At 42.0% G+C, this 26,188-nt stretch overlaps 1 pseudogene; it reads right to left on the reverse strand.

Annotated features, from left to right (window-relative positions):
• Window positions 1-22,328: 22,328 nt before the first annotated feature.
• Window positions 22,329-23,194, reverse strand: LOC141580426 (small ribosomal subunit protein eS19-like; annotated as a pseudogene).
• Between the last annotated feature and the right edge of the window lie 2,994 nt (window positions 23,195-26,188).

Below are 26,188 nucleotides of genomic sequence, written 5' to 3' on the forward strand. Positions count from 1 at the left end.
CTAAGCTTGTGGGAGACTGGGTTCCTGGTTTACAATGGAGGGTGTCACAGGACTACCTGCGTCCTTGGCTGCTGGTCACCGTGTGTGATTATTTTCTGCTCACTCTGTCCTCTGACTTCTCGCTGACTGTCCAACGGGGAGCCCATGAATACTGCAGAGCAGAGGAACAAGACCCCCCATGAGGAGGCCCAAAGCTGACTGTGCCCCTCTGCCTCTCTCAAGGCAACCTTGTCATCTCTACCTTCCTCTATGTGACCTTTCTACTTCCTGGTAACAATATCCACTCCCTCCCCTTTCACCTGGGTCTGGGATGGTTACAGCTCTGCTGCTCAGCTTACTGGCTGCAGAAATACCCCAACACCCCTTCTGGCTTCCCACCACCTCACCCACACCTTTGTTAAGTTCACTCTCCTTGAGTTACTCTAATGAGTGTGACATCTGTTTCCTGTTGGGACTCTGAGTCACACACTTCTGACACCAGGCTGAATTGTTCATAAACGAATTCCCATTTCCTTTAAATCAGACCACACCCCAACAAGCCCAACAGCGAATACGGCAAGAACGTATGCTCCAGCCCTTTATCTGGTGAGCAATCAGGATCTTCCTACGGACTGGTCCCCCTGGTCAAGTTCTGCTCCAAGCCACCCAGACTTGAGTACGGCTCAGATTCCCCTGCTCTGACCCTGGAGATTTTCCTAGTGCTGTGTGCCCCCCACCACGCTGCCCCGCCCAAGATGCCACTGCCAGGTTCGGCGCCTTGGGCTAGGACAGGGTGTGCAGGGACAAGGGAAGGTAGGTAGCCTCAAGGTTCTTTTCCACCAGCGCTGCTGAGACCTGGGGATCCCATCATCAAGTGGCCAGGGGCCTCCCCTGAGAGGGCTGGAAAAACCTGCAAAATCGTTCTGACTCATCGTTCTGTAGGCTTTCTGCTGACCCGTGATCATCTGTGTGTCTGTCTGGATGTGTATGAATGGGTCTGTGTCTATGGGTATTTTTGTCTGTTTCTCCCTCCTCCACCCCAGAAAGTTAACACACTGAAGGCAGGGACTTGTCTTGTTCTCCACTGTATCCCAGTGCCCAGCCCAGTGCCTAGGACACAGTAGTTCAGTAGATAAGTATTTGTTGACCAACAGACCAGTGACTGGTCTCTCATCATCTGTTTATAGTCTTCCCCCAGAAAACATAGAGCTCCACTGATTAGATTTCCTAATTACACTCCTTTTCAGTCTTGCGTTCCTGAGATGAGCCTCGTCAGCCTCGTGAATATTTCCAGCAACTCCTCAATCACACATTTACAGCTTTTTTATGGGATACTCCCACAACCTGATTAATGTCTTTATTGCCCTAAGCACTGACAAGTTTACAGGGACTTGCACATGAAATTCAAAATAAAATTTTACAGCACGTGAAATTCAAAATAAAATTTTATTTTTTGGTTTAATATTCGAGTTTATGCTAAAATTTTTTAAAAGCAAGCTTCTAGATTTTCTGTCTGCAAAATTGGGAATAAGCTCATTCAGCTGAGCTTACCCTACTTTCTGTCTGTCTGTTTGCTGGTGCCCTAGGCAACTGTTTGATTTGTCTACTGGGCATAAGTTACTTTCATATATGGGTAATTCCATTACTAGCTTTTCACAAGTCAGAATGGAGTTCTTAGGAGCATGGAGATGACAGGGAACGGTCAATTTCCCATTGCCCCACATGTGGTGTTCTTTTTCAACCTAGGCACTACTGGCTGGACATGGGACTAACCTACTCATTGCAGGACATTTATCATTTCTGATTTCCAGGCACTAAATGCTGCTGGCATCCCTCAGTCATTGTGACAATTGACAACAAAGGGCCTCCAAAATATCCCTAAGGGAGTAGTTCTACCTACGGTCAAGAAGCATCATGCCTGGTATGGCTGAATGCAGGCTGAAAGAGCATTCTTTGAAAGGTCCTTCCTTACCCTGTTCTGCATGTCAGGAATCAACACCCCTTTCTGTCCCTCCTGACTGTTGAGACCTTAAGGAGATCATCAGCTTTAGATGATATCTAAAGCCATCATATTCTCCCAGGCCAATGGTCTTATAGACGCAGGTTCTATAAGACCATTCCTGGGCAATGGAGCCCATGGCTTCTCTCTACTGTGAGTAAGAACAGCGTGAACATTTTGTCATGTGGCATGACTCTCATGATAACATCACCTTTCATGTTAATTAGCTCTCGGGGTTTGTTACAGAACATTTCAAAATCTGCGTGTGTGTCTCTCTGATTAAATTATAAGCTCCTGGGGGCAGAAGCCATGTTTTATACCTCTTCCCTTAGGAGAGAAGGCTGGGTTTAGGGGTGAAGTGACTCAGGAAGAGGTGTCTAGAAAGCACCTTGGAATTAGGGTCTGAAATCCAAGGGGAGGTTAGAGCTAGACACAGACTCGGGATACAGCTGCCCCCAGGAGGAGCTGAAATTGTGGTGGCAGAAGGGATGACGTCGGTTCAAGGATGTCACTCTGAGAAATGACCACCTTTAGGATGTGGAAAGAAAAATAAAATCCAATAAAGGAAAAATCAGAATGATAGGACGGTGGGAAGTGATTGGATGTTGCTGCATCGTAGAAGGTGACAGGGAGGGGACGGGTTATCAGGACCAGAAGGAGGCAGGACTGAGGACAGCCTGCCCCGTCTGCCAGCTGAGAAGTCGCTGGCAACCTTTGGGACCCTCTCAGTACAGTGGTGAGGATCAACAAGGCTGTGAGGGACTAAGGAGGGAGGAGTGCAGGTTTCGAGAATTCCAGAGGCGAAGAGAGCAGTCACGTGAAAGGGTGACTTGGTACGTAGGAGGCATTCCTCAATAGATCTGTTTGTATAAATGTGTTCTTGATACAAATATTATTTTTATATGTTTTAATATTATAGGAGAGATGGAAAGAGTGTTTAGGGGCGGTGGGGGAAAGGGGAAGGGAGAAGCCACATTTACAGTGGAATTCTTAACAACAGAGATGGGCCAGGTCTGGGTAGCAGAGGATGGGTTCCCAGTCCAGGTGGAGGCTTTAGACTTGGAAGCAGAAAGGAAATTCCTGGGAGATGGGAATAAAGGCATGCAGGGAGGGTAAAGAGAAATGGATATTGGGGTGAAAGAACTGCTTCCCTGGCAATTTTACCAGAAACATAAAATGACTCTGGCCCTTCCACATTTATGTACGTAGGTGACTTCCAGCAGCTCCTGAGCCTCGTACAGATTGCAGAAATTTCTGTCATGGAATAAAAAAGGTCTTCCCCTAGTATGTTATAGCTCTAGCCTGAACAGAGCATTTGATGGCAGGCCCAGAAAAAGGAGGTGACACTACCAAAGTCTCCAGAAAACCAAAACGCCTCCTTCCTTCCAAGCACAAAGGTCAGTAATAATCCACAGCCTGAATGCAAAGGTTAGATGAAAAAAAAAAAAAGCAACCCTAAACTATACTATGTGCACTCTTCCATTTTACAACTCTGGCAAAAACAAGCAGGAGACAAATCGCATTGACAAGGACAGCAAAAGCTTGGTCTCCTACCTGACCCAAGCTCTCTCCATGCACCATAAATATTTCCATAGTCATAAATATTACTGATGAGGAAGCAGAAGGCTCGTAATTGGCTCCAAGTCATTTCATGGTGGAGGAAGCTGGGAAAATGCACTGAATAAAAATAAGACAAAGTGAGGGGTCTCCCTGGAGGGAATTAAAGGCTAATCTATCTCTGATTATGCTATATCTAAAGCACTGGCTGAAGATCTGTGGTAAGCAGTGTCCTCTCTCACTGGCTTAGTGTTTTGTCTGTCTCAGGGATGCCAACTCTCATCTGGTTGAGTTTTGTGGCAGTTGATATTGTTCATGACGATCTACCATAAAGAAAGAAAGAAGGTAACCAGCATTTATTAAAAATTAATAGCAAGATAATGGGCAAAAAAAGGTGATATGTTCATACAATAGAAAACTACTCAGCAATTAAAAAAAAAAAATGGACCTGATGAGCACCGTGGCTCACACCTATAATCCCAGCACTTTGGGAGGCCAAGCCCAAGGTGGGCAGATCACCTGAGGTGGGGAGTTCGTGACCTGCCTAACTAACATGGTGAAACCCCATCTCTACTAAAAATACAAAATTAGCCAGGCGTGGTGGTGCATGCCTGTAATCCCAGCTACTCAGGGGGCTGAGGCAGGAGAATCGCTGGAACCAGGAAGGCGGAGGTTGAGGTGACCCAAGATTGCGCCATTGCACTCCAGCCTGGGCAACAAAAGCGAAACCCTGTCTGAAAAAAAAAATGGACCAGTGATCACACGAGTTTCAAAAACATTATGCTAAGTGAAAAGAGCCTTACATAAGAGTACAGACTGTATCATGAGAAGCGAGTTCACTGCACACTGCTTATGTGAGTCTGGTAAGACAGAACAGCCACACATGCCAGTTACGTGAAGTGGGTTTATTACTTGCAGATAAGCAGCAAGAGATAACAGAAGGCTAGGCTTCATTGTGACCCAGTCAAGCAAGGCTCTTCTTGGGGCGCATGAGTGTGACTGTGATTGCCTCACTTGCACCGCAGCTGAAGGAAGCAAGCAGCCTGCTCTGGGTTTTAGACCCTGGAGTTCCGTGACACCTGGGCTAGAATATTAAAGGATATCCTGTTTCTGGGTAGCGGGGAACAGACACAAAGCCCAAGCTGGTCCAGCCAGCTTCCCCTTATCCCAAGATGTTGCATTTCCAGCATATTCTACAGTTATCCTTGAGCACTACAAGCAAGAAAAAGGGAATAACTGGCTCAGTCTGAGGCCACCTGAACAACTGTCCTGCATACGATTCTACTTATATGACGATCTATAATAAGTAATCTATAGAGGGAAAAACATCTGAACATGGTCACTTCTAGGGGTGAAACAAGAAAGGACTGGGAAGGGGCATGAGGAGATATTCTTCCTTTTTTCCTTTTTACCCAGTCTAGGACATCTTGTTATAGCAGCATGAGTGAAATTGTGGTGGTGATACAAATGTTGTATATATCTTGATGGGTGTTTGGATGACATAGGTGTTTACATTTGTCAAATCTCCACAAATGTATTCTTCAGATTCATGCATTTCACTGTATCTAAATTTTACCTCAAATGAAAAAAGCTAAACAAATACTGAACTCTAGTTAATGATATGCATGCTGAAGTATTTCGGGGAAAATGTACTGACGCCTGCAATCTACTTTAAAGTGAATCACTAAAGTAAGATAGATTAATGGGTAGATAGGAGAATGGAGAGATGGACAGATAAGTGAAGAAGCAATTTTAGTAAAATGCTAATGATAGTATCTACGTGGTTAGTATACAGCTATTCACTGTAAAACTCTTTCTACTTTGCTGAAAGAGTTTGAAAATTTTTACAATAAATGGAAACAAATGAGTGATGTGATTTTTGAAAAATAGCAACAATTTATTGGGTGCCTATATGTACCAAATGCCTGACATCTATTTTCCCAATCCTTGTATTTTCCTGATTTTACAGACAGAAGATCAACATTCAGAGGGACTGAGTGGCTGGCTCAGAGATAAACTGCTGTAAACACCAGAGCTAGACTTGCCTGGTTTGTTATATGAATAGAATGCAGAATGATCAAGTCAGGGCATTTGGGATATCCATCACCTTGGGCATTAATACTTTTTTTTTTTTAAATACAGTGTGTCGCTCTGTCACCCAGGCTGGAGTGCAGTGGCAAATCTTGGCTTACTGCAACCTCTGCCTCCCGGATTCAAGCAATTCTGCTGCCTCAGCCTCCCAAGTAGCAGGGATTATAGGCACATAACATCACACCTGGCTAATTTTTGTATTTTTAGTAGTAGAGAGATAAGGTTTCACCATGTTGGCCAGGCTGGTCTGGAACTCCTGACCTCAGGTGATCTGCCTACCTTGGCCTCCCAAAATGCTGGAATTACAGGCATGAGCCACCATGCCCAGCCTAGCATTAATCATTTCTATGTGCTGAGAACATTTCAAGTCCTCTCTTCTAGCTACTTTCAAATATTTAATATATATAATAATAATATAAACAGATTGTTGCTAACTACTCTTCCTCTGTTGTGGAACATTATAACTTAGAACTTCTACCTAACTGCATGTTTTTACCCTTTAACCAATCTCTCTTCTTACACCTCTCCCACTTGCATGCCCTTCCTTGCTTCTAGCATCCATCATTCTGCCTTCCATCTCCATGAGATCAACTTTTTTAGCTCCTACATAAGTCAGAACATGTGATATCTGTCTTTTTTGTGCCTGGGTTATTTCATGTAGCATCATGACCTCCAGTTCCATCCATGTTGCTGCAAATGACAGGATTTCGTTCTTTTTATGGCTGAGTAGTATTCCACTGTATATATTATGCCATATTTTCTTTATCCATTCATCTGTTGATGGACACTGAGGTTGATTCCATATCTATGCTATTGTGAATAGTGCTGCAATAAACGTTTGTGTAGGTAACCCTCTGATACACTGATTTATTTTCCTTTGGATAAATACCCAGTAGTGGGATTGCTGGATTATACGGCAGTTCTATTTTTAGTTCTTTTGTTTAATTTAACTTAATACTTTTGTAGAGACAGGGTCTCCCTATGTTGTCCAGGCTGGTCTCCAACTCCTGGACTCAAGTGATCCTCCTACTTCAGCCTCCCAAAGTGCTGAGATTATAGGCGTGAGCCATCACACCCAGCCTATTTCTAGTTTTTTGAGACCTATCTATACTGTTTTTCATATTGGCTATACTAATTTACATTTCTACCAACAGTGTATAAGAGTTCTCTTTTTGCCACATCCTCAGCAGCATCTGCTACTTTTTCTAATAATAGCCATTCTAACTGGGGTGAGATGATATCTCACTGTGGTTTGAGTTGCATTTCTCTGATGATTAGTAATGTTGAGCATTTTTTCATATACCTGTTGGCCACTTGTACATCTTCTTTTGAGAAATGCCTACTCGTGTCCTTCACACACTTTTTAATGATATTATTTGTTTTTGTTTTTACTGTTATTTGATTTCCTTGTGCATTCTGGATGTTAGTCCCTTGTGGGATGAATAGCTTGCAAATATGTTCTCCCATTCAACAGGTGGTCTCTTCACTCTGTTGGTTTCCTTTGCTGTGCAGAATCTTTTTGGTTTAACACAGTCCCATTTGTATATTTTGTCTGTGCTTTTGAGGTCTTGGATATAAAATCTTTGCTGGCCCGACATCCTGAAGTGATTTCCCTATGTTTTCTTCTGATAGTTTTATAATTGGAGGTCTTAGATTGGAGTCTTTAATTTTTGTATATGGTAAGAGTTAGGAGTGAAGTTTCATTCTTCTACATATAGATATCCAATTTTCTCAACATCATTTTTTAAAGAGGAATGTCCTTTCCCCAGAGTATATGATTGACACTTTTGTCAAAAATCAATGGGCTCTAAATACTTGAATTTCTTTCTGTATTCTCTATTCTGTTCCATTGTCTATGTGTCTCTTTTTATATTAATACTGTGCTGTTTTGGTTATTATAGCCTTGTAATATAATTTGAAGTCAAATACTGTGATGCCTCCAGTTTTGTTCTTTTTGCTCGGGATTGCTTTGGCTATTCAGGCTTTTTGTTGATATTGCTCCACATTAATTTTAGGACTGTTCATTCTAATTCTGGAAAATTGATATTAGTATTTTGACAAGAATTGCATTGAATCTGTACATTTCCTTGGGAAGTATAGTCATTTTAGCAATATTAATTCTTCCAATTTATGCACGTGGAATGTCTTACCCTTGTTTGTAGTCTCTTCAATTTCTTTTTTGTTTTTGGCTTTTTTTTCCCCAGTTTTTATTTTATATACAGGGGATCCATGTGCAGGTTCATTACAAAGGTATATTGTGTGCTGCTGGGGTGTGGAGTACAATTGAAGCTTGTCACCCAGGTATCGAGCATAGTACTTAATAGGGACTTTTTCAGCCTTTGCCTCCCTCCCTCTCTCTCCCATCTAGTAGTCCCCAGTGTCTATTGTTCCCATCTTTATGCCCATGTGTACCCAATGTTTAACTCCCACTTATAGATGAGAACACGCAGGATTTTATTTTCTTTTTATGCATTAGTTCACTCAGGATAATGGCCTCCAGCTCCATCCGTCTTGCTACAAAGGACATAATTTTGTTCTTTCTTCTTCTTTTGTTCACCTATTTTTTACATTATTTTATTTTTAATTTTTGTGATACATAGTAGGCATATATATTTATGGGGTATACAGATATTTTGGTACAGGCATGCAATGCATAATAATCACATCATGGAAAATTTGGTATCCATCCGCTCAAGCATTTATCTTTGTGTTACAAACAATCCAATTATACTCTTAGTTATTTTCAAGTGTACAAGTAAATTATTATTGACTAATAGTTCCCCTGTTGTGCTATGAAATCTTTCTTTCTTGTGGCTGTGTAGTATTCCATAGTGTATATGTACTACATTTTCTTTAACCAGTCCACAATTGATGGACGTCTGGGTTGATTCCATGTCTTTGCTATTATGAATACATCTGCAATGAACATATGCATGCATGTGTCTTTTTGGTAGAACAATTTATTTTCCCTTGGGTATGTACCCAGTAATGAGATTGCTGGATCGAATAATAGTTCTATTTTTAATTCTTTGAGAAATCGCCAAACTTCTTTTCACAGTGGCTGAACTAATTTACTTTCCCACCAGCAGTGTACAAGCATTCCCTTTTCTCTGCAGCACCATTAAAATCTGTTATTTCTTTACTTTTTAATAAAAGCCACTCTGACTGATGTGAGATGGTATCTCATTGTGGCTTTGATTTGCATTTCTCTGATGATTAGTGATGATAAGCATTTTTTATATGTCTGTTGGTTACTCACATGTCTTCTTTTGAGGAGTGTCTGTTCATGTCCTTTGCCCACTTTTTAATGGGGTTATTTGCCTTTTGCCTGTTGATTTATGTTTCCCTTAGATTCTGAATTTTAGACCTTTGTTAGATGCATAGTTTGCAAATATCTTCTCCTATTCTATAGGTTGTCTTTTTACTCTGTTGAAAGTTTCTTTTGCTGCACACATGCTCTTTAATTAGGTCCTACTGATCAATTTTTGGTTTTGCTGTAATTATTTTTGAGGACTTAGCCATACATTATTTGCCAAGGCCAATATCAAGAAGGCTATTTCCTAGGTTTCCTTCTAGGATTTTAACAGTTTGAGGTTTTCCATTTGAGTCTTTAATCCATCTTGAGTTAATTTTTGTATATGGTGATAGGTAGAGGTCCAGTTTCATTCTTCTGCGTATGGATAGCCAGTTATCCCAGCACCATTTATTGAATAAGGAGTCCTTTCCCCATTGCTTATTTTTGTTGACTTTGTTGAAAATTAGATGGCTACAGGTGTGCAATTCCTGTTCCATTGGTCTATGTGTCTGTTTTTGTACCAGTACCATGCTGTTTTGGTTACTGTAGCCTTGTAGTATAGTTTGAAGTCAGGTAATGTGATGCCTCTGGCTTTGTTCCTTTTGCTTAGGATTGCTTTGGTTATTCAGCCTCTCTTTTTTGTTATGAATGTTAGAATACTTTTTTCCTAATTCTGTGAAGAAATGATGTTGGTAGTTTCATAGGAGTAATGTTGAATCTGTAAATTGCTTTGGGCAGTATGACCATTTTAATGATATTGATTCTTCTAATCCATGAGCATGAAATGTTTTTCCATTTGTTTGCATCATCTCTCATTTCTTTCAGCAGTGTTTAATAGCTCTCTTTGTAGAGATCTTTCACCTCCTTGGATAGATGTATTTTTAGGTGTTTTTTGTGGCTATTATAAATGGGATTGCATTCTTGATTTGGCTCTTAGCTTGAACATTTTTGGCATATAGAATATTACTGATTTTTAGGCCAGCGTGGTGGGTCACACCTGTAATCCCAGCACATTGGGAGGCCAAGGTGGGTGGATCACTTGAGATCAGGAGTTCGAGAGCAGCCTGGCCAACACAGCTAAACCCCATCTCTACAAAAAATACAAAAATTAGCTGGGCATGGTGGCGGGCATCTGTAATCTCAGCTGCACAGGATGCTGAGGCAGGAGAATCACCTGAAACAGGGGGGCAGAAATTGCAGTGAGCTGAGATCATGCCACTGCACTCCAGTCTGGATGACAGAGTGAGACTCCATCAAAAAATAAAAAGAATACAACTGATTTTTTTAAATAACTTTACTGAAAATGTTTATTAGTTCTAGGAGCCTTTTGGTGGAGGCTTCAGGGTTTTCTAGGTATAAGATCATATCTTCAGTAAAGAGACATCATTGAATTTATTTTTCTAATTGGGTACCTTTTATTTCTTGCCTGATTGGTATGGTTAGAACTTTCGGTGTTATGTGGTAAGAGTGAGCATACTTGTCTTGTTCCAGTTCTCAAGAGGAATGCTTCCAGCTTTTGCACATTCAGTATGATGTTGGCCATGGGTTTGTCACAAATGACTCATTATTTTGAGGTGTGTTCCTTCAATGCCTAGTTTGTTGAGTGTTTTTTTTTCTTTTTTGTTTGTTGAAAGTTTTTATCATAAAAGGATGCTGGATTTATCAAAACATTTTTATGTCTATTGAGATGATCATATGGTTTTTGTTTTCTATTTTGTTTATTGATTTGTGTATGTTGAACCAAACTTGCATCCCAGGAATAAAACCTATTTGATTGTGATGAATTAACTTTCTGATATGCTGCTGGATTTGGTTTGCTAGTATTTTGTTAAGGATTTCTGAATCTATGTTCATCAGGGATATTGGCCTGTAGTTTTCTTTTCTCATTGTGTCATTGCCAGATTTTGGTATCAGGATGATGCTGGCTTCAGAGAATGAGGGAGGCATCCCTCCTCCTTGATTTTTTGGAATAGTTTCTGTAGGATTGGTACCAGCTCTTCTTTGTATGTCTGGTAGAATTCAGCTGTGAATCCATCTGGTGCAGGGCTTTTTTTGGTTGGTAGGTTTTTTATTACTGCTTCAATTTTGGAACTCAATATTGGCCTGTTCCAGTTTCTTCCTGGTTCAATCTTGGGAGGTTGCGTATTTCCAGGAATTTATCCATTTCTTCTATATTTTCTAGTTTGTGTGCGTAGGGGTGTTCAAATAGTCTCTGAGGATCTTTTGTAGTTCTGTGGAATTGGTTGTAGTATCATCTTTGTAATTTATGTTGTGCTTATTTGAATCTTGTCTCTTTTTTTCATTGTTAATCTAGCTGGTGGTCTATCAATCTTGTTTATCCTTTCAAAAAACAAACTTGGTTTTGTTGGTCCTTTATATGGATTTTTTTGCATCTCAGTTTCATTCAGTTCTGCTCTGATTTAGTTCTGTCTTGTCTTCTGCTAGCTTTGGGGTTTGTTCTTGTTTTCTAGTTCCTCTAAGTACACTATTAGACTGTTAACCTGAGATATTTCTAATTTCTTGATGTAGTTATTTAGCACCATAAACTTTCCTTTTAACACTGCTTTTCCTGCATTTCAGAGGCTTTGGTATGTTATGTCTGTTTTTATTAATTTCAAAGATTTTTTTATATTTATGCCTTGATTTCATTATTTGTCATTCGGGAGCAAGTTGTTTAATTTCCATGCGATTGTGTGGTTTTGAGATATCTTCTTGTTATTGATTTCTATTTTTATTCTACTGTGGTTCAAGAGTATGCTTGGTATGATCTACATTTTTCAAAATGTATTCAGACTTGCTTTATGGCTGACCATGTGGCCAGTCTAATGTTTGGTGTGCATGTGACAAGAATGTATATTCTGTGGTTGTTGAGTGGAGTATTCTATAGGTGTCTGTAAGGTCCAATTGATCAAGTGTCAAGTTTAAATCCGGAATTTCTTTGTTAGTTTTCTGCTATAGTGATCTGTCTAATGCTGTCAGTAGGGTGTTGAAATCCCCCACCATTATTATCTGACTGTCTAGGTCTTTTTGTAGGTTTAGAAGTACTTGTTTTATGAATCTGGGTACTCCAATGTTGGGTGTATATACATTTAGGATAGTTAAGTTTTCTTGTTAAATTAAACCTTTTTTCATTATGTAATGCCCTTCTTTGCCTATTTAACTGTTGTTGGTTTAAAGTTTGTTTTATATGATAGAAGAATAGTGACCCCTGTTATTTTTTGTTTTCTGTTTGCATGTTAGATCCCTTTACTTTGAGCCTGTCAGTGTCATTATATGTGAGATGGGCCTCTTGAAGACAGCAGATAGTTGAGTCTTATTTTTTTATCCAACTTGCCACTCTGTGCTTTTTAAGTGGGGTGTTTAGACCATTTACGTTCAATATTAATATTAATACGTGAGGTTTTGATCCTGTGTTTTTAGCTGTTGTTTGGTAAACTTGATTGTGTAGTTACTTGCTTTATAGGGTCTATGGGCTATGTATTTAAGTTTGCTTTGTGGTGACAGGTATTATTCTTTCATTTCCATGTTTAGAACTCCCTTAAAGACTTAAAATTCCTTTAATGTTTACTTCTCTGGAAAGATTTTATTTTTCCTTTGCTCATGAAGCTTAGATTAGCAGAATATAAAATTCTTGGTGGGAATTTCTTTTCTTTAAGGATGTTGAAAATAGGCCCCCAGTTTCTTCTGACTTGCAAGGTTTCTGCTGAGAAGTTTGCTGTTAGCCTGTTAGCATTCCCTTTGTACATGACCTACCCCTTCTCTATAGCTACCTTTCATTATGTTTCTTTCACACTGGAAAGTGCAATGACTATGTGTTTTAGGGATGATTATCTTGCATAGTGTCTCACAGGGGTTCTCTGAATTTCTTGAATTTCCATGTCAACCTCTCTAGAAAAGTTGGGGAAATTTTCATGCACCGTATCCTCAAATGTTTTCCAAGTTGCTTATTCTCTCTTTTTCTCTCTCAGCAATGCCAATGAGTTGTAGGTTTGGTCTCTTTACATAATCTAACATTTCTCAGTGGTTTTGTTCATTTTGTAAAATTATTTTTGCTTTATCTTTGTCTGACTGGGTTGATCCAAAGCACTGGGCCACAAGCTCTGAGATTCTTTACTCAGCTTGATCTAATCTGTTGTTAATGCTTCCAGCTGAATTTTGAAATACCTACAGTGAATTTTTCTATTCCAGAAGTTTAGTTTGAGTCTTTCTTAAACTGCTATTTCAACTCTTGTATCACTCTACTGGCTTCATTGGATTGGGTTTCAACTTTCTCCTGAATACCACTGAGTTTCTTTGCCATCCAGGTTCTGAATTATGTATCTGTCAATCCAGCCACATTTCAATCTGGTTAGGGTCCACTGCTGGGGAGCCAGTGCAATCAACTGGAGGTAAGGAAGCACTCCTTGATTGCTGGAGTTCTTGTGTTGACTTCTTTCTTATCTGAGAGGACTGGTGTTTATCCTTTTGAAGTTGCTGTTATTTGGATGGGACTTTCTGTTTTTATATGCTTTTGTATTCTTGAGGCTTTGACTGTGGTGTGTATTGTATACAGCTGATCGGCTTCATTTATGGGGGTTTTCAGAGGACCAAGGTTCTGTATGGGTTATTGAGTTGTGGCTAGATTCCTGCCTTGGATTTCACAGTCAATGTGTGCTGAAGGAATTTTTGTTTGGTGGTGTAATTCAGGCTGCTTTCCAGTAGATGGAGCTTAAGAGTAAGGGCCAGCAAAAAGGCTGTCACTCAGCCATGTCCTTTTATATTTCAGAGCATTCACAGCGGTGCTCTGAGGAGGGAGAGATGTCGGGGTGAGAGATGACCCCAGTTTTGTTCCTAGACCTTGGAGGAGCACCCTCTAATCATTGGCATCATGCCTGCATTTCTTTAGCTCCAAGAGGGCCCCTGGCAGGCTACACTTCCACCTCCCTTGGGTGGCCAGAGCCAAATGTGAGGTTGCCAGGAGACCCACAGCTCCCCCGCGACCCACTGGTCCTCTGTGTTGGACACAGTCAGAGTGGGCTATGGGGTGTATCTGCAGATAGTCTGTAGATACAGTGGGTCAAGACTGAGGATCCCCAGGCAGAGCGGTGTTATTGGTGTGGAGCTGATGCAGCACCCATGTCTGGGGGCGGGGGGGTTGCCCAGCAGAAAACTGTGGGGACTACCCAACTTGTATTCTGACTGAGTCTCCTTCCAGTGTCTGTCCCCAGAGCAAGCCCAAACAGTTAGTTTTGTTCCAAGCCTTCTGTGCCCAGATTGCTGGGCTGTTAAGTGTTCTGGGCCATGGGGTTTCCTTGAGCAGAGGCTGTGGCTGTTAAACAGGATACACCCTTCCCAGACTGATTTTGTGAAGGGAGGCGTGGTGCATGAACCTGCACCTCAGTCTTCTGAGGTGTTCTGAGAGTGGGGGCTCCTCACCTGCTTAAACTCAGGCCATAGATCTGAGCTCAGTGCTGCTGAGCTGTGTGCCCAAACCCTGGGAAGTTGGGACCTGGCCCATGGCTTTGTCCTTTGGCCCTTTATGTGCTGGGAGATGGGGGAGGCTGAATCATTCCCAGGCCACCAGCAAAGCAATCAGGTAGGGTAGTGGAGGGTGTGCTGTGTGCACCCTCTTGCTTGAGCAGCCAGGTAGGGGCCTTAGGAGGAGGCAGTGGATAGGGGCATGTACAGATCAGATGCACCCTAGCATTGCAGGAAAGACAGCTCTGCTCTCTTCCAGCCTGGCAGTCAGCAAGGGCTAGAGTCACTTAGAACAAAATGGAGAGCCTTGGAGGATGGACACCTATGGTCACATATTGTTGCAGCTGTCCCCCATGCAAAACCTTTTGGGCTCAGCACAGGTTCAAGTTCTGCCTCTGCCTAGTTTCCAGGCAGTTCCCCTGTCAATCCAAATGTCTATGGGGGTCATGAGATCTCTTGTAGCTGAATCCCTCCCTTGGGACCTGTTTAGGGCCAGGAGCTGGTCCTGGTGCTCAGTGACTCTGTGAAGTATTCTCAGCTTCCTCCCTCTTCAACCTTAGTGTCTGTGTTGCCTCTCTATTGACTTTCTGTGTTTTCTCTCAAAAGATCTGTTTGAAGTGTGATGGATTAGTCAATATTTTGGTTTCTCTCAGTGGGAAAGGCAGTTCCTGGCTGCATCTAGTCAGCTATCTTGTTCTTCTCAATCCTCTTCTATTTCTTTCATCAGTATTTTGTAGAGATCTTTCACTTCCTTGGTTAAATGTAGTTCAGGTATTTTATTTATTTATTTTTATAACTATCATAAACAGAATTGCCTTCTTGATTTCTTCCTTGGCTAGTTCATTAATGTTGTATAGAAATGCTACTGATTCTTGTGTGTTGATTTTGTATCCTGCAACTTTTGAATTTATTTATTGTATCTAAGAGTTTTTTGATGGAGTCTTTAAGTTTTCCTAGGTATAAGATCATATCATTAGGAAAGAGGGACAATTTGACTTCTCTTTTCCAATTTGGGTGTCTTTTCTTTCTTTCTTTTGCCTGATTGCCCTGCTAGGACTTTCACTCCTATGCTGAATAGGAGTGGTGAGAGTGAGCATCCTTGTCTTGTTCCAGTTCTTAGAGGAAAGGCTTTCAGCTTTTCCCCATTCCGTATAATGTTAGCTGTGAGTTTATCATATATGGCCTTTATTTGTTAAGGTATGTTCCTTCTGTGCCTAGTTTGCTGAGAGTTTTTTTTCTTTCTTTCGATTTTTTTTTTTCAGCCACCCAAAGTGGCTGGGATTACAGGTGTGAGAATTCTCACCTGGCCTGTTGAGAATTTTTATCATGAAAGGATGTTGAATTTTTATTAAATGCTTTTTCTGCATCTATTGAGATGATCACATAGTTTTTGTCCTTCACTCTGTTGATGTGATGTATCACATTTATTGGTTTGCATATGCTGAACCATACTTGCAGCCCTGGGATAAATTCCACTTTGTTATTGTGGGTTTTTTTGGTTTGTTTGTTTGTTTGTTTTTACGTTTTTTTTTCTTTTTTTTTTTTCTTTTTAATTGAAAGCTAAGCCTTGAAGCAAGTTATTGTGGGTTTTTAAGATGTGCTCTTGGATTCAATTTGCTAATATTTTGTTGAGGATTTTTGCATCTGTATTGGCCCATAGTTTTCTTTCTTTTTTTAATTTTCTTGCATCTTTGTCTGATTTTGGTAACAGGGTAATGCTGAATTCCTAGAATTAGTTGGGAAAGGTTTCTCCTCTTCAGTTTTCTGAAAGAGTTTGGAGAAGTGATGGTTAGTTTCTTTTCAAAGGTTTGGTAGAATTCAGCAGTGAAGCCATTCAGTCTGGGCTTTTTGTTGTTGTTGGGAGAGTTTTTATTACTGCTTTGACTTCATTACTTGCTATTAATCTATTCAGGGTTTTCTGTTTTTTCCTAAAGCAAACTAAATATGGCCTGAGAAGGATTCTGTACTTCTATATTTGAGTCCTTGTGGATGAACTGTAACCTAGCTTAATAGGCAGACAAGACTGAAAACCTAACTTAGGAGTATATACCTGTAACAACAGCTGAGTCTTATCCCAATGGCCATACTTCTAAGTGTTCAAACTGTTCAAATAAGGCAAATGCCAACTTACAACCAATCCGGTTGTTTCTGTACCTCACTTCCGATTTCTGTATGTCATTTATCTTTATTTGTCTATAATTTTTTTCTTTCTTTCTTTTTTTTTTTTTTTTTTTTGAGACGGAGTCTCGCTCTGTTGCCCAGGCTGGAGTGCAGTGGCACTATCTCGGCTCACTACAACCTCCACCTCCCTTGTTCAAGTGGTTGTCCTGCCTCGGCCTCCTGAGTAGCTGGGATTACAGGTGCCCACCACCACGCCCAGCTAGTTTTTTTGTTTTGTTTTGTTTTGTTTTGTTTTGAGACGGAGTTTCGCTCTTGTTACCCAGGCTGGAGTGCAATGGCACGATCTCGGCTCACCGCAACCTCCGTCTCCTGGGTTCAAGCAATTCTCCTGCCTCAGCCTCCTGAGTAGCTGGGATTACAGGCACGTGCCACCATGCCCAGCTAATTTTTTGTATCTTTAGTAGAGACGGGGTTTCACCTTGTTGACCAGGATGGTCTCGATCTCTTGACCTCGCGATCCACCCGCCTCAGCCTCCCAAAGTGCTGGGATTACAGGCTTGAGCCACCGCACCCGGCGACAAGTTTTTTTATATTTTTAGTAGAGACGGGGTTTCACCATGTTGGTCAGGCTGGTCTCAAACTCCTGATCTCAAATGATCCTCCCACCTTGGCCTCCCAAAGTGCTAGGATTACAGGCATAAGCCACTGCACCTGGCCTGTCTATAAATTTGTTCTGACCATGAGGCACCCCTGGAGTCTCCTGAATCTGCTGTGATTCTGGGGGCTGCCTGATTCATGAATCATTCATTGTTCAACCAAACTCCTTTAAATTCAATTCTGATTCAATCCTAGTAGGCTGTATGTGTCCCAGGAATATGTCCATTTACTCTAGGTTTTCCAGTATGATAGTGTATCGTTATTAATAGTAATCTCTGATTATCTTTTGTATTTCTGTCTTATCAGTTGTAATGTCTTCTTTTTCATTTCTGATTTTGTTTATTTGGGTCTTCTCTCTTTTTTCTTGGTTAGTCCAGCAAGTGATTTATCAATTTTGTCTATATTTTCATAAACACAACTTTCGTTTCATTGATCCTTTGGTGTTTTGGGGTTTTTATAGTCTCTGTTGTGTCTAGTTCTGCTTTGATCTTTATTATTTCTTTCCTTCTGCTAATTCTGGATTTGGTTTGTCCTTGCTTTTCTAGTTCCTTGAGGTGCATAATAAGATTGCTTATTTGAAATCTTTCTATTTATTTGCTATAGGCACTTATTGCTATAAACTTCCCTCTTAGCACTGCTTTTGCTGTATCCCACAGGTTTTAGTATATTGTGTTTCTATTTTTGTTTCAAGAAATTTTTTTTTCCTTCCCTGACCCAGTTGTCATTCAGGGGCATATTGTTCAGTTTCCAAAGTTCCTCTTGTTATTAATTTCTACTTTTATTCCATTGTGATATGAGAAGACACTTCATATGATTTTAATGTTTAAAAATTTTTTGACACCTATTTTGTGTCTTAACATATCATCTATCCTGAAAGAATATTAAGTGTGCTGATGTGAAGAATATGTATTCTGTAGCTATTGGGGGAAATGTTCTGTAAATATCTGGCAGTCCATTTGGTCTAGTATGCAGTTTTAAATTATATATTTTTTTCTGTGACTTGTCTGTCTAGATGATCTGTTTAATGCTGAGAATGAAGTGTTGAAATCTCCAACTATCATTGTATTAGAATCTATCTCTCCCTTTAAATCTAATAATATTTGCTTTTATATCTGGGTGCTCCAGTGTTGGGTACCTATATGTTTAGAACTGTTATATCTTCTTGCTTAACTGATCATTTTATTATTATATGGTGATCTTCTTTGTCTTTATTGACTGTTTTTGATTTAAAGTCTATTTCATCTGATATAAGTATTGCTACTTCTGCTCACTTTCGGTTTCCATTTGTATAGGATATCTTTTTCCATTCCTTTGCTTTTAGTCTCCACGTGTCTATATGTGAGATGAGTTTTTTCCAGGCAGCATTTAATTGGATCGTGTTTTATTCTCCATTCAGTCAGTCTATATTTTTTCAGTGGAAAATTTAATTCATTTACATTCAAGGTTATTATTGATATGTGGGGACTTATTCCTGTCATTTTATTAATAGATTTCTGGTTATCCTGTATATCTTTGTTCCTTTATTTCTCTTTTATTCTTTATCACTGTGGTTTGGTGGTCTTCTGTAGTGATAACATTTGAGTCTTCTTGTTTCTGAGTTTACTCTTTCAGTGGATTTTATATCTTTATGTCTTTATGTGTTTTCACAATGGTAGATATTGTTCTTTCACTACTGAGTGTAGAATTCCCTTAAGCATTCCTTGTATGACTGATCTAGTGGTGAATTAATTCCCTCAGCTTTTGCTTGTCTGGGAAAGACTTTATTTCTCCTTCATTTATGAAGGATAACTTTGCTGATTATAGCATCCTTCACTGACCCTTTTTTTTTTCTTTCAGCACTTTAAATTTATCATCCCATTCTCTCCTGGCCTATAAGGTGTTTGCCAAAAATCTGCTGTTAGTCGGGTGGGAGTTCCTTTATAAGTGACTAAATGCTTTTGCTCTTTTTAGAATGATTTCTTTGTCTTTGAATTTTGACAGTTTGAACTGTAATGGCTGTGGAGAATACATTTTTGCATTGTATCTATTTGGTAATTTCTGAGCCTCTTGTATCTAGATGTCTAGCTTTCTTGCTAGACTTGGACAGTTTTCATCTATTATTTTGTTAAAGAGGGTTGCTAACTTTCATTTCGTCTTCACCTTTTAGGACTCTGAAATTTTGCATATTTGGTCACCTTGTGGTGTCCTATATATCACATAGGTTTTCCTTGTGTTTTAAAATTCTTTTTTCTTTATTTTTATCTGTCTGGTTTATTTCAAAAGACCTGTCTTCGAATTTCAAGAGTCTTTTTTCTCCTTGATGTAGTCTGTTGTCGAAGTTCTCAATTGTAGTTTGTATTTCATTCAATGAATTCTTTAGTTTCATAATTTCTGGTTGATTCTTTTTATAACTATGTCTTTGGTAAATTTCTCATTAATATCTTGAATTGTTTTCCTGATTTCTTTGTATTATTTTTCAGTGTTCTCTTGTATCTCACTGATCCTCTTTAAAATCAAAATTTTGAATTCTTTTTTTAGGATTTTATAAATTTCTTCTTTATTTAGATATGTTACTGGAGAATTATATTCCTTTGGAAGTGTCATATTTCCTTGCTTTTTCACGTTTCCTATGGCCTCACATTGACATCTGTGCATTTGGTGTAACAGTTGCTTCTTCCAGTTTTTGAACTTGCTTTCATAGGGGAAGACTTTTTCATGAAGATGTATCTATGGTGTTGTTTGGGTAGGGAACTTTGGCCGTGATTCTGGGTGTGTACAGTAATTTAGTCTCTGTGTAATTTATATGGCTGTAAGCAATGTTAGTGATGTCTGCGATTTCTTCAATGGCTTAGGATGAGGTCATTAGTGGAGACTGTGGTGAAGTATTGGTGGGGACTGGGACATCAGGTGGGCCAATCTTAGGGACCTAATGGTGACAGTGGTAGGCTGAGTGTATCTGTCCCTGAGCCCCAGAGTGGTATATGGTGGCACCAGTGTTAGATGGTCCAAGAAGGCTGATTCTTGGGCTTGTAGGTGGCTTGTTCACATGCTGGTGGCAGTGGTTGGCTGGGCAGGTGAGCAGCTTCTCAGGAACTGGACAGTAGGCATGCTGTGAGTGATGGCAGTGGCAGCGGTAAGACAACTCTCTGGGTCCCAAGCGGTGTGCAGTGGTATTGGCAGTGGCTGCAATGTGCTGGGCAGACTAGTCTCCAGGTCTGCAGGTATTGTGTGCAAGCAGGTGCCAGCTGTGGTGGAAGTGGAAGGGTGGGTGGCGCCCACCTCAGGCCCCCAGGAGGAGTGTTCAGGTGCCAACACTGGTGGACTGGGCTGGATGAACCTCGGGCCCACAGACTGTGTATTCTGGCATGGGTTAGGGGGAAGCCAGCCTCAGCAGGCTTCTAGTCAGTTCCCCCTAACCACAGTGCGTACTGGCACCAGCTGTGGTAGGCAGAAACAGAGTGATCCCCAAGCCCCGCAGAATGCTCAGGTTGGGAGCAGCAGCAACTTCACTGTGGCCCTGCTCCTGGGGAGGGTGAAGTTGCTTTCAGTGGCAGCAGTTATAGGTAGATGAGCTTGGCTTATGCTTCAGACCTAATGGCAGCAGCCCTGTCACTCACACTTTAGCCCCAGCAGCATAGTAACAAAAGCTATAGGCAGAGGATTCTGTCTGGGTTTGTGAAAATGTACAGTGGCTCTGCCTCTGGAAGGAGTGGGGTCACAGCCAGTGGCCTGCACTTCAGCCCCAGTGGCAGCAGCCAGCTTTGGTGTTAGCTGCAGGTGCGGGATCTCAGTGGGCTCCAGGGCCACGGAGATGTTGGCACTGCTGAACCGCGGGGAGACTACAATTTGCCGGGTGTAGGGCTCTCCAAATAGCACCTTACATGAGCTGCTGATGACACGGGTCTGTGGGATCCAGTGTGAACTCCCTCTCTGGAGCAGTGCCATGGTGTGGTCTCCAGGAAGCTCTCTGTTAGTCTCAGGGCCCCCACAGGTCAGGGGCTCTACCATGGCTAAGACTGCGGGAGTCCACGGTGAGAATGTGGACCATGAGGCACCTCTCACTTCCCCTTTCCCCACACTGGGGAGTCTCTACAGACTCCCAGCTGATCCCAGCTGAACAGGCTGCCTTGCTTCCCTTTTATTCCTTGCCTTAGGCGTTTCCTGGCACTTCTCTTGAATTCCAGTGTTCTTTTTTGGATGACCTATTTGAAATGTGATTATCTACTCACTATTTAGGTTCTTCTTTATGGAGGAGGCAAGGACCAGCTATCTTTAAGCCCCTCTGACTTTAACTTCTGCAAAGTGGAATCTTCCTAGAGGCCTTAAGCATGAGAATTACACGATGGGATGGTGTCTGAGGAAGATTAATCTGTTTATTTGCAGTAGTGGAAGAAAACAGTGGCATAAATAATCACAAATAGCAGAGTATTATAAAACGAGGTAGGAGGTGCTCTAATATGATATAATATCCTCAATCTGTGGTTTTCAAGCTACGATTTTCAGAATGCCAGGGCTCCTGGGAAAGGCCTTGGAGATACTGAGTGGGGTTGGGGGTGAGACAAAGCTGCGGGGAAGCTGGTTCAGCACCCAGCTCCCAGTCCCGCCTTAACTGGAACAGAACGGCTTTTGTTAAGACACGGAGTTTCAGATAACATTTATTTTTGAGACAAGAATTTAGTAGACCTTAACTGAACAACATCAATTCCAGAAATACATAGCCAGACAAATGTGCCAGGAGGGGGCTGTTTGAGGATAAATACTTGGCTGGGCATTCACCTCCCACAGCTGTTGGAGATTTCGTTACATATTCACCTGCAAGGTACCAGCTCTGACAAGGGAAGATTCTCCCGGAGAAGACAGATTTGGAAGGATGTGCCTGTGCCCCGGGAAACGACTGAACCCGTCTGACTTCATTCCACACGGTGTGCGCAGTGGCCTGTCAGCTGCCAGCCCTGGGGCTCACCTCAGGCCCAGTCAGGCTCCGTCTTCAACTTCCCGAGGCCTGCTTTCCTCTTCCGGTAGCTGCCCCATGAAGCAGCTTTAGAGTGGGGCAATTCCTCTCTCCTCCTTGTTACCCCAGACAAATAGTCAAGAGCTTTTCACCCTGGATAACTAGACCAGGGTAACAAAAACAACAAACCTAGGGACGTTCCACAGGTTCTAGATTCTTATCAATGTATTTTGAATCCCCCAACTGCCATCTCCTTCACAAGAGAATGATGGATACATTCTGCCCTCCACGTTTATTTCTTTTTATTTCCTATTTCTTTTTATGAATGAGGCAATCGATTAACCCGGCATGGTTTGTTCTACAGCTTCTTTTTCACAGCTGTCACCTGCCTGGAGATTCTGTCCAGATCTCTCTGTCCCTGAGGTATCAGTCTGTGGCCCCATTTTGGTCTTTTTCTACCATTTTCAGTCCCTCCAGGGCTTGGAGGACCCGGCGGGCCACACTCTGGAGCCTCAGCCGAAGTGGCTGTGCATGTCACTGTGTCTCTGACGTCCCCCATAGATCTTGGTCATGGAGCCAACTGCAGTGCCACTGAGATGCAGGTGCCGCGCTGTGGAAGCAGCTCGTGTGTAGAAGCCGTTCTCATCATAGGGAGCAAACTCTCCGTGCTTGACCACCCGTTCAGGGACTTTCAGCTTCCCCGACTTTTTGAGAAAGGCTGCCAGAGCTCTGATGAATCTCCTGCTGGTTCACGTCTTTTACGATAACTCCAGGCATCATGCGGCCTCCGCGCTGCCGGCCAGGGGAAAGGGCTGCATGTATCTTTAAATGACCTCGCCAATGATCTTGCATTCAGACCCGACTCTTAGATGTCCCCAAGGAATGATGTGAGCCCGCCCCTTGTCTTAGGAGTTCCCTGATCTTCTGTCCTACATGACAAGGATCCCCGTTAAGCAGTTTCTCACAGTCATGCTTTCATCCCACTACTTCATGCATGACCTCATACCATGTGTTCTGGGTTCTTAAGGATGTGTAACAAATCACCCAAATTTAACAGCTTAAAATATTAATGATTTACTATCTCTCATGGTTCCTGCTCGTTAGGGATTTAAGGAGGTCCCTGGGGGGCAGTTCTGGCTCAAGGTCTCTCATGCACTTGCAACAGTGTGTCAGCTGGGGCTACAGCCATCTGAAGGCTTGACTAGAATAGGAGGATACACTTCCAAGGTGGCTCATACACATGAGTGGCAAATTGGTTGCTGGCTCCTGTCCAAGGACTCAGTGCCTCTCCACATTACTGCTTGAGTGTTCTGATGGCAGCTAGCCTCCCCCATAGCAAGAAATCCAAGAGACTAAGATGGGTGCTGGAATGACTTTTAGAACCTGGCCTTCAACATCATACACTGTCCATTCTACCCCATTTTCCTGGCCACAAAGGTTGAGCCATGATTTAACGTAAAAGGGAATTACAAAAGAAGGCAAGGGTCATTGGAAGTCATCTTGGAGGCTGGCTTACCATACTATAGAAGGATCAGAAGAAGAAGACCAGGCTCAAAGAAAAAGAAGAGGCAGCTAGGAGATGCCCTGGAATGCAAACTAGATATTGCACGAATAAGATAGTCTCTGCCCTCTTGAAGCTTATCATCTTGAATGACAAGTTTCATATAAATAATTGCACTTGTAATAAAACCCAATATCCTGAACCTTGCACCTTACCTATTCTTTTCTTTTACTCCTCATATCTTTTCTCACTGAGCGACAGTCATACTTCATTCCTTCAACAGACCGAGCTCTTACCTTCTGAAAGTTTATTCTCTGTAGGTTTATTGCCGAGTTAAAAACGAGGAAACTGAGGCCAGCACAAGAAAATTAGATGCCGATCTATTCAGCTCCCTCTAGAGGTTCTGTGGTCCCAGGCAGAGGGGCCAGGGAAGTCACGTCTGACTCCTCTTAGGAGTGAGGTTTTATAGGGAGTGAAGGCGTTTGATTGGATTTGGAGAAACAGGATGTGGACGGGGTGAGCTGCTATTGGTAGGTAGGTGGGACTTCTGGTGAGCGGGTTAAGTGCCCAGTGCAGAGGGGCTTTCCAAGGCGGAGCTAGATAATGGGCATATTCTGATAACGTAATTTTCAAGCGGGGAGGGAGATGGGCGTGTTCGAACTCTGGGCGAGGCAACCAGCTTTACACCTTCCTTAGGTCCTTTGTGCTTAGGTTTCCCTAGAATGCCCTCCCCGATCTCTGCATGGCCAGCACTTTCTCACCATTCAGGTCTCCGCCTTAAATGCCACCAGATATTTTCTTGGGTATCTGTTGCCTGCCTCCCCCCTACTAGAAAGTAAGCCACATGAGAACAGAGACTTTTTAAATCTCCTTCCCTGCCACCTCCCCAGACCTGAAATAGCACTTGTTACATATTAAGTGATGACTATATAGCCTCATGAGCAAATGAAGTACCCACTTTCTGACCAAATTGTTTAAAATTTTCCTTCTAGAATATTGTAAACTCAAACTCTATCCCTGTTTCTTGGCCATCTTGCAATCCAAAGGTTGGTAAATTACAGACTTATTCTACAATCTAATCTAATCTTGCTGATTTCTTGTGTCTGAGCAAATGGGTACCTCTGCCACGCCTGATTTCCCACCCACTTCGAGATCCAGTTACTTCTCCCCAGGCTGACTATGTTATTTGTATTTTTCCACGGGGCTGAGTCCTCCATTTCTGATTGCCTTTCCTTGGTTTCCTGTCCAACTTTCCTCCCTCCTCGGAAGAAGGGGCAATTCCAGTCTTGTTTCCCTGCGCTTGTGTTTTCCATTTCCTGGGCTGAAATATTGAAAGCATTGCTCATTTCCTGCTTTTCAGGGGAAACGACCTGATGAGCAGGGCCCCATGTGTATTTATTTTGAAACTATGTTTTTTAATTTGAAAGCAAATGGACACTGCAGGCCTGCAGGTCATTTCACCTGCTGTGACATGTGATTAGTGAGGCCTTTTCTCTCTGGGTGGTGTGGCCAGCTAATGGACTCATGCTCCCTATGTATGTTTATCTTCAATTAATTAAAATTTTGCCAAATCTTCCTCACAGCCCTTGTGCACAGCAAGGCCAAGCCTTGACTTGTGGCACTGATCCGGGCTGGCAGGGTAGATGGGGGCGGTCATCCTATTAAATATTAATCTAAAAAGGCAATCAAGCCTGTGGGCTTCCACCCCTGAGGTTCTCCCACTGGGAAGCCACAAATCGATGCCAGAGCTCCGTGCTTGTGGCAACTCTTCCTGCCAGGCCTGAGTCAGCAAAAGACACAGTTTTACCGAACAGTTATTTGACAATAAATCTGAATAGAATTCTGGAAGATCTGTCTTAAATACTGGGATGAATTACACACACCCCTACCTGGGAAGGGAATGTTACCTAGCTGGTGAAACTGCACCTTATGAATGATGAATGGGCCAATTTGCCAGGATTTATTTTGAAGTTATGGATCAGATGAAGACTAGCAAGTATCCTATACTTCAGATGGCAGGTTTGAAAATCTGCCTATGCCAGGGATGGGGGAGGAGATTAAAGTTTCAGTTGGCTCCCAAAGCCTCCACTGCCCCCTTTTCAGAAATCTGGATGTTGCCTTCTCACAAGTCCACCTTCCTTCAGTCACTGTTCATTCTGTCCTAGCTGCCAAATCATTTTAACGGATTCTTCTGCTGACAAACATGAAAGACAGAAAGAGCACTGTATTTTGGGCTGAATTTTGTTACCCAAAAAGATACACTGAAGTCCCAACCCCAGGACTGTGAATGGGGCTTTATTTGGAAATGGGATCTTTGCAGATGTAACTAGTTAAGATGGGTGGGCCCTGATCCAATCACGGGTGTCCTTATCGCAAGAGATAAAAGACACACACAGGAAGACTGCCGTGTGACGAGGGAGGCAGAGGTGAGGGCCAGGCATCTACAAGCCAAGGAATGCCCAGGAAGGTCAGCAGCCACAGAAGCTAGGAAGAAGCACAGACAGATCTCTTAGAGCCACAGAGAGCACGGCTCTGCCCACATTGATTTTAGACTTGCAGCTTGTGGAATTGTGAAAGAGTAAATTTCTGTTGTTTTAAGGC

Source organism: Saimiri boliviensis, chromosome 11 (genome assembly GCF_048565385.1).
Source record: "Saimiri boliviensis isolate mSaiBol1 chromosome 11, mSaiBol1.pri, whole genome shotgun sequence".
NCBI lineage: Eukaryota > Metazoa > Chordata > Mammalia > Primates > Cebidae > Saimiri > Saimiri boliviensis.